Below are 10,663 nucleotides of genomic sequence, written 5' to 3'. Positions count from 1 at the left end.
TAGCATTGACATTTTCATAGTATTTATTCTTCAAGTCCATGAACATGGAATGTTTTTCCATCTCTCTGTATTTTCCTCAATTTCTTTCATAAGTGTTCTGTAGTTATTAGAGTACAGATCCTTTACCTCTTTGGTTAGGTTTATTCTTAGGTATCTTATGATTTTGGGTGCAATTATAAGTGGGAGCCATTCCTTAATTTCTCTTTCTTCAGTTTTAGTGTATAGAAATGCAACTAATCTCTGTGCATTGATTTTGTATCCTGCCACATCGCTGAATTGCTCTCTGAGTTCTAGCAATTTTGGGGTGGAGTCTTTTGGATTCTCCATAGACAGTATCATATCATCTGCAAAGAGTGAGTTTGGCAATTTGGATACTTTTTATTTCTTTTTGCTATCTGGTTGCTGCAGCTAGGACTTCTAGTACTATGTTGAACAACAGTGGTGAGAGTGGGTATCCCTGTTGTGTCCCTGACCTTAGGGGAAAAGCTCTGTTTTTCCCCATTGAGAATGATATTTGCTGTGGGCCTGTCATGGATGGCTTTTGTGGTATTGAGGTATGTTCCCTTTTCTCCCTATGCTTTGAAGAGTTTTAATCAGGAAAGGATGCTATGTTTTGTCAAATACTTTCTCTGCATCAATTGAGAGGATCATATGGTTCTTTTCTTTTATTAATGTGATCTGTCACGTTGACTATTTTACAAATGTTGAACCACCCTTGTAGCCCAGGGATAGATCCTACTTGGTCGTGGTGAATAATTCTTTTAATGTACTGTTGGATCCTACTGGTTAGTATCTTGGTGAGTATTTTGGCATCCATGTTCATCAGGGATATTGCTCTGTAATTCTTTTTGTTGGAGTCTTTGTCTGGTTTTGGGATCATGATAATACTGTCCTACAGAATGGTTTGCAAGTTTTCTTTCCATTTCTATCTTTTGAAGCAGCTTCAGTAGGATAGATATTATTTCTTCTTCTTTTTTAAAATATATTTTATTTATTTATTCATGAGAGACACAGAGAGGTAGAGACATAGGCAGTGGGAGAAGCAGGCTCCCTGTGGGTGAGCCTGATGTGGGACTCAATCCCAGGACTCCAAGATCATGTCCCAAGTCGAAGGCAGACGTTTAACCACCGACCACCCAGGCATGCCATATACCAACCACATCTGTATCCATTCATGTATAGATGGACATTTGGATTGCTTCCATATCTTGGCTATTGTAGATACTAATGCTGCAGTAAACATAGGGATGTATATATCTTTACAAATTAGTGTTTTTGTTTTCTTTGGTTAAATACCCAGTAATGTAATTACTAGATTATACGGAAATTCTATTTTTAGTTTTCTGAGGAAACTGCATTCTCTTTTCTCTAGTGGCTGCACAAGCTTGCATTCTCAACAACAGTTCATGAGGGTTCCTTTTTCTCCACATTTTCACCAACATTTGTTTCTTTTATTTTCTTTCTTTTTTTTATTCTAGCCATTCTCATAGATGTAAGGTGATATTTCATTGTGGTTTTAATTTGCATTCCTCTGATGATTAGAGATATTGAGCATCTTTTCACATGTCTGTTGGCTATCTATATGTCTTCCTTGGGAAAATGTCTATTCCAGGCCTCTGCCCATTTTTTTTTTTTCTCCTCTGCCAAATTTTAATTGGATTAGTTTATTTTTTTTTTGGTGTTGAGTTATATAAGTTCTTTATAGATTTTATATGTTAATTCCTTGTTGGATATATCATTTACAAATATCTCCCATTCAATAGGTTGCCTTTTTATTTTGTTGATGGTGTTCTTGATTGTGCAAAGCTTTTTAATTCGCAGTGGTCCCAATAGTTTATTTTTGCTTTTGTTTCCCTTGTCATAAGGAGACAAACCTAGAAAAACATTTCTATGCTAATGTCAAAAAATTACTGGTTTCTTGTATAAATTTTACAGTTTCAGGTCTTATATTTAGGTCATTAAATCATTTTGAGTTTATTTTTGTGTATGGTATCAGAAAGCTGTCCTGTTTGTTTTGTTTTGCATGTAACTGTCTAGTTTTCCCAGCACCATTTGTTGAAGAGACTATCTTATTTTCATTGTATATTCTTGCCTTCTTTGTCATAGATCAATGAACTATAAAAGTGTAAGTTTATTTCTGCACTCTCTTTTGTCAGTTTACCTATGTGTCTGTTTTGGGGCCAGTACTATGCCATTTTCACTATTCCAGTTTTAAAATATTTCTTGGGGATCCCTGGGTGGCACAGCAGTTTAGCGCCTGCCTTTGGCCCAGGGCGCGATCCTGGAGACCCGGGATCGAATCCCACGTCGGGCTCCCGGTGCATGGAGCCTGCTTCTCCCTCTGCCTGTGTCTCTGCCTCTCTCTCTCTCTCTGTGTGACTATCATAAATAAATAAAAAAAAAATTAAAAAAATAAAATAAAATAAAATATTTCTTGAAATCTAGAATTGTGATATCTAAGCTTTGTTTTTTCTTAGGATTCCTTTGAGATCAGGGGGTCTTTGTGGCTCCATATGAATTTTGGGAGATTTGTTCTAGTTCTTTGAAAGATTTTGTTGGTGTTTTTTTTTTTTTTTAAATTTTTTTTTAAATTTTTTTATTTATTTATGATAGTCACAGAGAGAGAGAGAGAGAGAGGCAGAGACATAGGCAGAGGGAGAAGCAGGCTCCATGCACCGGGAGCCTGATGTGGGATTCGATCCCAGGTCTCCAGGATCGCGCCCTGGGCCAAAGGCAAGCGCCAAACCACTGCGCCACCCAGGGATCCCTTGTTGGTGTTTTGATAGGGATTGCATTAAATCTGGAGATTACTTTGGGATACGGACATTTTAACAATATTCTTCAATCTGTAAGCATGGTATATCTTTTTATTTGTTTGTGCCATCTTCAGTTTCTTTTATCACTGTGTTTAATTTTCATAGTACAAATCTTTTACCTGCTTGGTTAAGTTTATTCCTAGGTATTTTATTCTTTTAGGTTCAATTATAAGTGGAATTGTTTTCTTAACTTCTTCTTCTGCTATATTATTAGTGTATAGAAATGCAATAGCTTTTTGCATATTAATTTTGTATTCTGTGACTTTACTGAATTCATTTATCAGTTCTACTAGTTTTTTGGTGGAGTCTTTAGGGTTTTCTACATATAGTATCATGTCATATGCATATAATGAAAGTTTTACTTTTTCCTGACCAATTTGGATGCCATTTATTTATATATTCATTCATTTATGTATGTATGTATGTATGTATTTTTGTTTGATTGCTGTGGCTAAGAGACTTTAGTACTATGATGAGTAGAAGAGTGAGAATGGACATCCTTGTCTTGATCCTTTTCTTAGAGGAAAATCTTTCAGTTTTTCACCATAGAGTATGATAATTAGTTGTGGGTATTTAACTTATGGCCTTTATTGTGTTGAGTATGTTCCCTGTAAATCATTTTTTTTTAAATTAAGAATGGCTGTTGTAATTTGTCAAATAATTATTCTGCATGTATTGAAATAATTGTATTTTTTCCCCTTTCTCTTGTTAATATGGTGTATCACATACTGATTGACTTAAAAATATTGAAACATTCTTGATACCCCTGGAATAAATCCTGCTTGATTGTGGTGAATACTTTTTTTTTTCTTGATATATTGTTGGATTCGGTTTGTTCATATTTTGTTGAAGATTTTTGCCTGTAAGTTCCTCAGAGCTAATGGGCTGTAGTTTCATTTTTTGTAGTGTCTTATCTGGTTTTGGTATTCAGGGTAATGCTAGCCTCATAGAATGAATTTGGAAGCTTCTATTTTGGGAATAGTTTGAGAAAAATAGATATTAACTATTCTTTAAATGTTTGGTTAGAATTCACCTCTGAAGTTTTATGGTCCTGGACTTTTGGTGGTTTTGATTTTTTTTCATTACTGATTCAATTTCATTGCTAGTAATTGGTCTGTTCAAATTTTCTTTTTAATTCAGTTTTCAGATGCTACGTGTTTCTAGGAATTTTCTATTTCTTCTAGGTTGTCCAATGTGTTGGTATATAATTTTTCATAATATTCTAATCTTTTCTATTTCTTTGATGTCAGTTATTTCTCCTCCTCCTTTTCTGACTTATTTGAACCCTCTTTTTTCTTGATGAGTCTGGATAAAGGTTTATCAATTTTGTTGATCTTTTCAAAGAACCATTTCTGGTTTCACTGATCTGTTCTATTTTTTTCTTTCTTTCTTTCTTTCTTTTTTTTTTTTTTAACTCTATTTCATGTATTTCCTTCCCTCTACTAGTTGGGGCCTTTTTTTTTTTAACCTCCTTAAGATGTAAAGTTTGGTTTTGGGTTTTTTTTGTTTGTTTGTTTGGGTTTTTTTTTTTGAGATTTTTACTTGAGTTCAGCCTGTGTTGCTAAAAACTTTTCTTTTAGAACAGCTTTTGGGGATGCCTGGGTGGTTCCATGGTTGAGCATGTGCCTTTGACTCAGGTCATGATTCCAGGGTTCTGGGATCGAGTCCTGCAGTGGGCTCCCCACAGAGAGCCTTTTTCCTCTGCCTATGTCTTTGGCCTTTCTCCCTGTGTCTCTCAAAAATAAATAAAATCTTTTTTTTTAATGTTATTTTTTTAAAGATTTATTTATTTATGATAGCCGGGGGGGGGGGGTGGGGCAGAGACACAGGCAGAGGGAGAAGCAGGCTCCATGCCGGGAGCCCGACGCAGGACTCGATCCCAGGACTCTAGGATCGCGCCCTGGGCCAAAGGCAGATGCTGAGCCACTGAGCCACCCAGGGATCCCCTTAAATAAAATCTTAAAAAAAAAAAAAAGAACGGCTTTTGATGTTTCCCAAAGATTTTGGTGTTGTATTTTCATTTGTCTCCATGTAGTTTTTGATTTCCTCTTTGATTTCTTGGTCAACTCATCCATTGTTTAGTAGCATGTCATTTAGCCTCCATGTATTTGTCGTTTTTTTCTTATGATTGAATTCTAGTTTTTATTGCCATTGTGGTTGGAAAAGATGCTGAATGTGATTTCAGTCTTTTTTAACTTATTGAGACTTGTGGCTTTACATGTGATCTATTCTGGAGAATGATCTATGTGCACTTGAAAAGAATGTGTTTTCTACTGTTTTGGGATGGAATTGTTTCAATATATCTGTCAGTTCCATCTGGTCCTATTCAAAGCCCCTGTTTCTTTGTTGATTGTCTATCTGGATGATTTATCCATGGATTTAAGTGGGATTTTGAAGTCCCCTACTATTATTGTTGTACTGTCAATTTCTTTATTTCTATTAATATTTGCTTTATGTACTTAGGTGTTCCCATGTTGGGTGCTTATATATTTATCATTTATATATCCTTATATTGATTAGTTCCCTTTATCACTTTATCATTATGTCTTTCTTTGTCCTTTGTTGCAGTCTTTGAAGTTTATTTTGTCTGATACATGTAATGCTACCCCAGGTTGGTTTTTGTTTGTTTGCTTCCATTTGGATGTAAACCTTTTTCCATCCCTCACTTTCAGTCTTTTCAGTCTACATGCTTTATGTCTGAAATGAATCTCTTGTGGGTAGTGTATAGAAGAATCTTGCTTTTAAAACTTTTTTAACCATTCAGTTATTCTGCATCTTTGGAGGTTTTACATTCAAAGTACATTCAAAGTAATTATGGATAAGTAATTATGGATAAGTAAGTGCTTATTGCCATTTACTTCAAAGTAATCATGGATAAGTAAGTGCTTATTGCTATTTTGTTACCTGTATTATGATTATTTTTGTAGTTCTTTGTTCACTTCTCTTGGTCTTCTCTCTTATGCTTTGCTGGCTTGCATAGTGATATGCTTTGATTTCTTTTTCTTTATTTTTTGTGTATCTATTGCAGGCTTTTGATTTGTGGTTACCATTAGGTTCATATATAACATTTTATGCCTATAGTACTCTATATTAAGTTGATGGTCCCTTGAGTATGAACCCATTTAATAGCACTAAACTTTTACTCTTTGCTTACTGATGTTTCATATATATGTTAACATAGTTTACATTCTTTTCTATTATGAATCCCTTGACTGATTTTTGTAGATATAATTGATTTTAGTGCTTCTGTGCTTTAATCCTTGTACTGGCTTTATAAGTGATTAATCTACTACTTTTATTATGTTTGTATTTACATGTGAGATTTTTTCTTTTATCATTTTACTTCTGATTCTAGCCTTTTCTTTCTACTCATGATATTCCCTTTAATGTTTCTTGTAAGTCTGGTTAGTATTGATGAACTCCTTTAATTTCTGTGTTCCTGGAAAACTCTTTCTCTCTCCTTTTATTCTGAATGATATCTTTACTGGATAAAGCATTTTGTTTGCAGGTTTTGTTGTTATTGTTTTTCAACAACAACAATAGTACTTTTCAGTACTTTGAAAGTATTTTATGCCACTCTCTTCTGGCCTCTAATTTTCTGCTGAAAAATCTGTTAGCCATATAGGATTTCCCTTCTATGTAACTGGTTTCTTCTCTCTTACTGCTTTTAAAATCTCTGTTCATTACTATTTTTATGCCATTTTAATTATTGTGTGTCTTGATATGGATCTCCTTGGGTGGTTTTTGTTTGACATTTTCTGGGCTTCATGGAACTGGATGTCTGTTTCCTTCTTCTGTGTTATAGAAGTTTAATCTTTTATTTCTTTAAATAAATTTTCTCTTCTATTTCTGGGATGCCTGTAATGAGAATGTTATTACACTGGATGATATTACTGAGTTTCCTTAACCTAGTCTCATTTTTCTTCTTTTTGCTCTGTAGCTTGGTTTTTTTTTTTTTTTCCAGTACTCTCTCACAACTCACTGATTTGTTTTTCTTTCTCTCCTTCCTCCTTGTTTGACTTTCTGTAGTGTGTTTTTAATTTTAGTTATAGAGTTTTCTTCTCTGGCTCTTATATTTTCTATTTGTCAAATGTCTTACATTCTCCATTCTTTTTTCAAGTCCAGTGAGTTTCTTTATGACCATAACTTTGAATTTTTTAATAGGTATATCCTTCTCTCCATTTCATTTAGTTCTTTTGCTGTGGTTCTGTCTTGTTCTTTTATTTTTGGTATATTCCTTTCTCCTCATTTTCTTTCTTTGTGTTAGTTTCTATATGTTAGGAAATCAGCTGTGTCTCCTCATTGAAAAATGTGGCCTTATGAGTAACAGCCTGTGGTACCCTGTAGTGCATTGTCCCCTGTTCATCAGAACCAGGCACATCAGAGCTGTCTCCTGAGTGGGTTTTGTGCATTCCATTATTGTAGCTAAGCCTCATTTGCTTTCAATCCAGTCTGCTGCAGTGGCCCATCTTGCCTTTTGTGGGTTGGGTTGGTCCTGTGCTGTTAACCACTAGTCTGGGGATGTTGTGGGCTTGTAATTGTGCAAGGTGAGCAGTCAGACCAGATACTTGTCTTTAGACCATTTGTCTGGGCTGGAGTCTCACCAACTATAGCCAGCAATCCTTGCCTTGTCCACTGAGAGGCTTTTGTTGGTAGGTGTGGCCTGTAATTAGTTCATATGTTTGCCCAGACCTTGTGCTGGGGCTGCAGATGCATGGATCAGCAGAGTACTCCCCCTGCACTGCCAGTTTGGCTGCTGGGACTGTGAAGGTCCTGGGGTGTGTGGTCATTTTCTCTTCTCTGTGGGGCAGGAGTCACTTTGCAGTGGTGCTAGTCCTTGCTGGGTCTGCCTTCAGGATAGAAAGTGGAAGGAGCCGCTTTGGGGGGGACTCCTGCTAGGTGGGGCAGGTTGGATCTGGAGGAGAATCTTCTGCATAAGAAGGGGGAGGGGCGTGTGGTGTTTGAAAGTTAGGTGGAAGATGTTTATGCTTTTTCATGCAGATATCCCACTATTTAGATTGGAGGTGGGGAAGAAATGGTGCCCACCAGCAATTTTGTTCTTGAAGTCTCCTAAAGATCCCTGCCCCTCCAGCATACATTGAGGAATTAGTAATCTTTGCAAAGTGCTACTTCTGTACTGTATCTTGGTGGGACCTCAGTTTTCCTATCATCCTTTGGCTCTCCCAGGGCTGAGTCTGCTAAATTTTACCCAGATTTAAGCTCCACTGATTGTAAAAATTCATGATAAGCCTTACTGTTTTTCAAAGTTGAATGTAATGGGACTTGTTTTCCCAGTGTAGTTGTCATATATGTGGTGCCTGGTGTGAAGTATGTTCCTTTCCCTTCTCCATGCTTGTGGTATCTCTCCTGTTTGTGGTTAGTCTCACTGAGATTTTGGTTCTAGACTGCATCTCCACCCTTCCTGCCCTTTCCCATGTGTCCTCCTCTCTACAGTTAACCATTGAAGGTCTGTTCTGCCAGTCTTTGGGTAGTTTCCTATGTTCAGCGCACCTATGTGGCTGTTAGGTAGGTGTGTCTTTGGGACATGATGAGTTTAGAATCCTCCTACTCTACCATCTTCCAAGGATCACAAGATTTTTTTCCTTCAACACTTTAAACATACTGTGCCATTCCCTCCTGGCCTACAAAGTATCCATTAAAAAATATACTGATAGTCTTTTGGTATTCCTTTAATTTTTTTTTTATTGACGTGTAGTTGACATAGAATGTTATACTAGTTTCAGGTGTACATCATAGTGATGTGACAACTCTTTACATAATGCTATGCTCACAAGTGTAGCTATCATGTCACCTTTCAATATTATTAAAATACCATTGACTACATTCCATATGCTGTTGCTTTCATCATCTTGTTATTCATTATAAAACTGAAAAAAAAAGGTTAGGGTTCTCTTTTATGTAAAAAATTGTTTTTCTTTTGCTGCTTTTAATATCTTTTTGTCTTAACTTTTGACATTTTAATTATGCTGTATCTTAGTGTGGGTTGCTTTGTATTCATCTTTTTTGAAACTCTCTGGGCATCTTGAATCTGGATCCTGTTTCTTTCCCTAGGTTAGGGATGTTTTTAGTCATTATTTATTAAGACAAGATTTTAACCTTTCTTTTTCTGGGACCCTTATGAGTGTTAGTCCACATGATGTTACCCTATAAGCCCCTTAAGATATTTTACCTTTTTTCCATTCTTTATTTTTTTAACTGCTCTGAATAGATGAATTCCACTGCTTTATCTTAGAGCTGACAGATCCTTTTCTCCATTTCATGCAATCTGCTGTTGAACCCCTCTAGTGTACTTTTCAGTGAGGTTATTGTATTCTTTAGTTGTGACTTTTAATATTTTCTAATATTTCAAATCATTCTGAACACCCAAAGAAATTGAGCTGAGGACTGATAACTACAACCAAAAGGAAAAAAGAGGCCACATCTTGGAAGGTGGTTGGTGTAGAGACATGATTTGGAGAACAAAAGAATCACAGGTGCTGTGTAGGGATGGGAGCCCTGATCACAGAGGAGAGAATGAGAGCAGGACTCAGGGGATGGCACAAGAAAAACACTTCTCTTAAAACCACTGCCTGGGTAAATGAGAGGGGCTGGTTATCACGAGATTTTACAAGCAGTAGAGCTCAAAGACTGAGGTTTAGAAATCTATGCTATTGCTGGGGTAGAGCCTGGCAGGCATACAGGTGCTCCTGTGAAGGAGGGCATAGGCATAAGAGTGGACATTGTGGTCTGAAGATCCTCTGGGTCACATTGGGAGAGTTAGTTCCCTTTCTTGGAGTGCATTTGGGAGAGGTCCATGGCTTCTCTGGGGACAAAAGAGCCAGTGAGTGCCATTGAGCTCTCCCATTCATTAGCATAGGAGTAGAGACACCTGCTGAGGGCAGCTAATCTGGATGTGGCTTTTTGATGCACTTTACCATAAACTCCAGGCCCCCGTGTGTGTTCATGCAACTGCCCTCCTGGGACAATCCAGCACTGGCCACACTCTGGTGAGACCAGCATGGGTCCATGTTATCCCAGGTCCCTACAAACCCCTATAAATTGGGGTTTTGAAACCCAGCAGGTACACCTGAGGTGAACCACGGGAGCACTGTACTATTAGATGGACCAATGATTCAGAAACAGGGTGGAGGCAGGGATCTGAGGAATGCCTGGGACTCACAAGGGGAGATTGATCACTCTTATGTAAGGTTTCCTGAACAGTGGTGGGTGTGATCTCTCTTCTCTGGGGCTGAGAGAGTTGGTTAATGCCATTTTTACCCCTGCCCCTCAGCACGGGTAGACTTTAGTGAGCAGCAAAGCGCCCACACTGGAGGCTTGAGCTGCTTACACCAAACCCTGCCCCTGCTACGTTCTCCAGGTGCTTTTTTTTTTTTTTTTACTAGGGCAAGTGTGCCTGTGAGCCAGAGCAGCAATGGGCCCTTCCCCCAGGAGACCAGCACAACCCCCTGGATGCACCAAGTCTACTGACCATAGAATGCTGCAAAGCTTCAGTTCTGGTGAAAACAGTATCTAAGGGGATCCCTGGGTGGCTCAGTGGTTTGGCGCCTGCCTTTGGCCCAGGGCGATCCTGGAGTCCTGGGATCGAGTCCCACGTCAGGCTCCCAGCATGGAGCCTGCTTCTCCCTCCTCCTGTGTCTCTGCCTCTCTCTCTCTCTCTCTCTCTATCACAAATAAATTAAAGTCTTAAAAAAAAAAAAAAAAACAGGATCTAAGCTCTTTTTTAAAGGGGAGGGGCAGAGGGAGAAAGAATCTCAGCAGGCTTCATGCCCAGCATGGGGCTCATCACGGACCTCCATCCTACAACCCTAAAGTCATGACCTGAGCCA

The sequence above is a fragment of the Vulpes lagopus genome, chromosome 6 (assembly GCF_018345385.1).
Source record: "Vulpes lagopus strain Blue_001 chromosome 6, ASM1834538v1, whole genome shotgun sequence".
NCBI classification, from domain to species: domain Eukaryota; kingdom Metazoa; phylum Chordata; class Mammalia; order Carnivora; family Canidae; genus Vulpes; species Vulpes lagopus.
Note: the sequence above shows the minus strand (reverse complement) of the source record.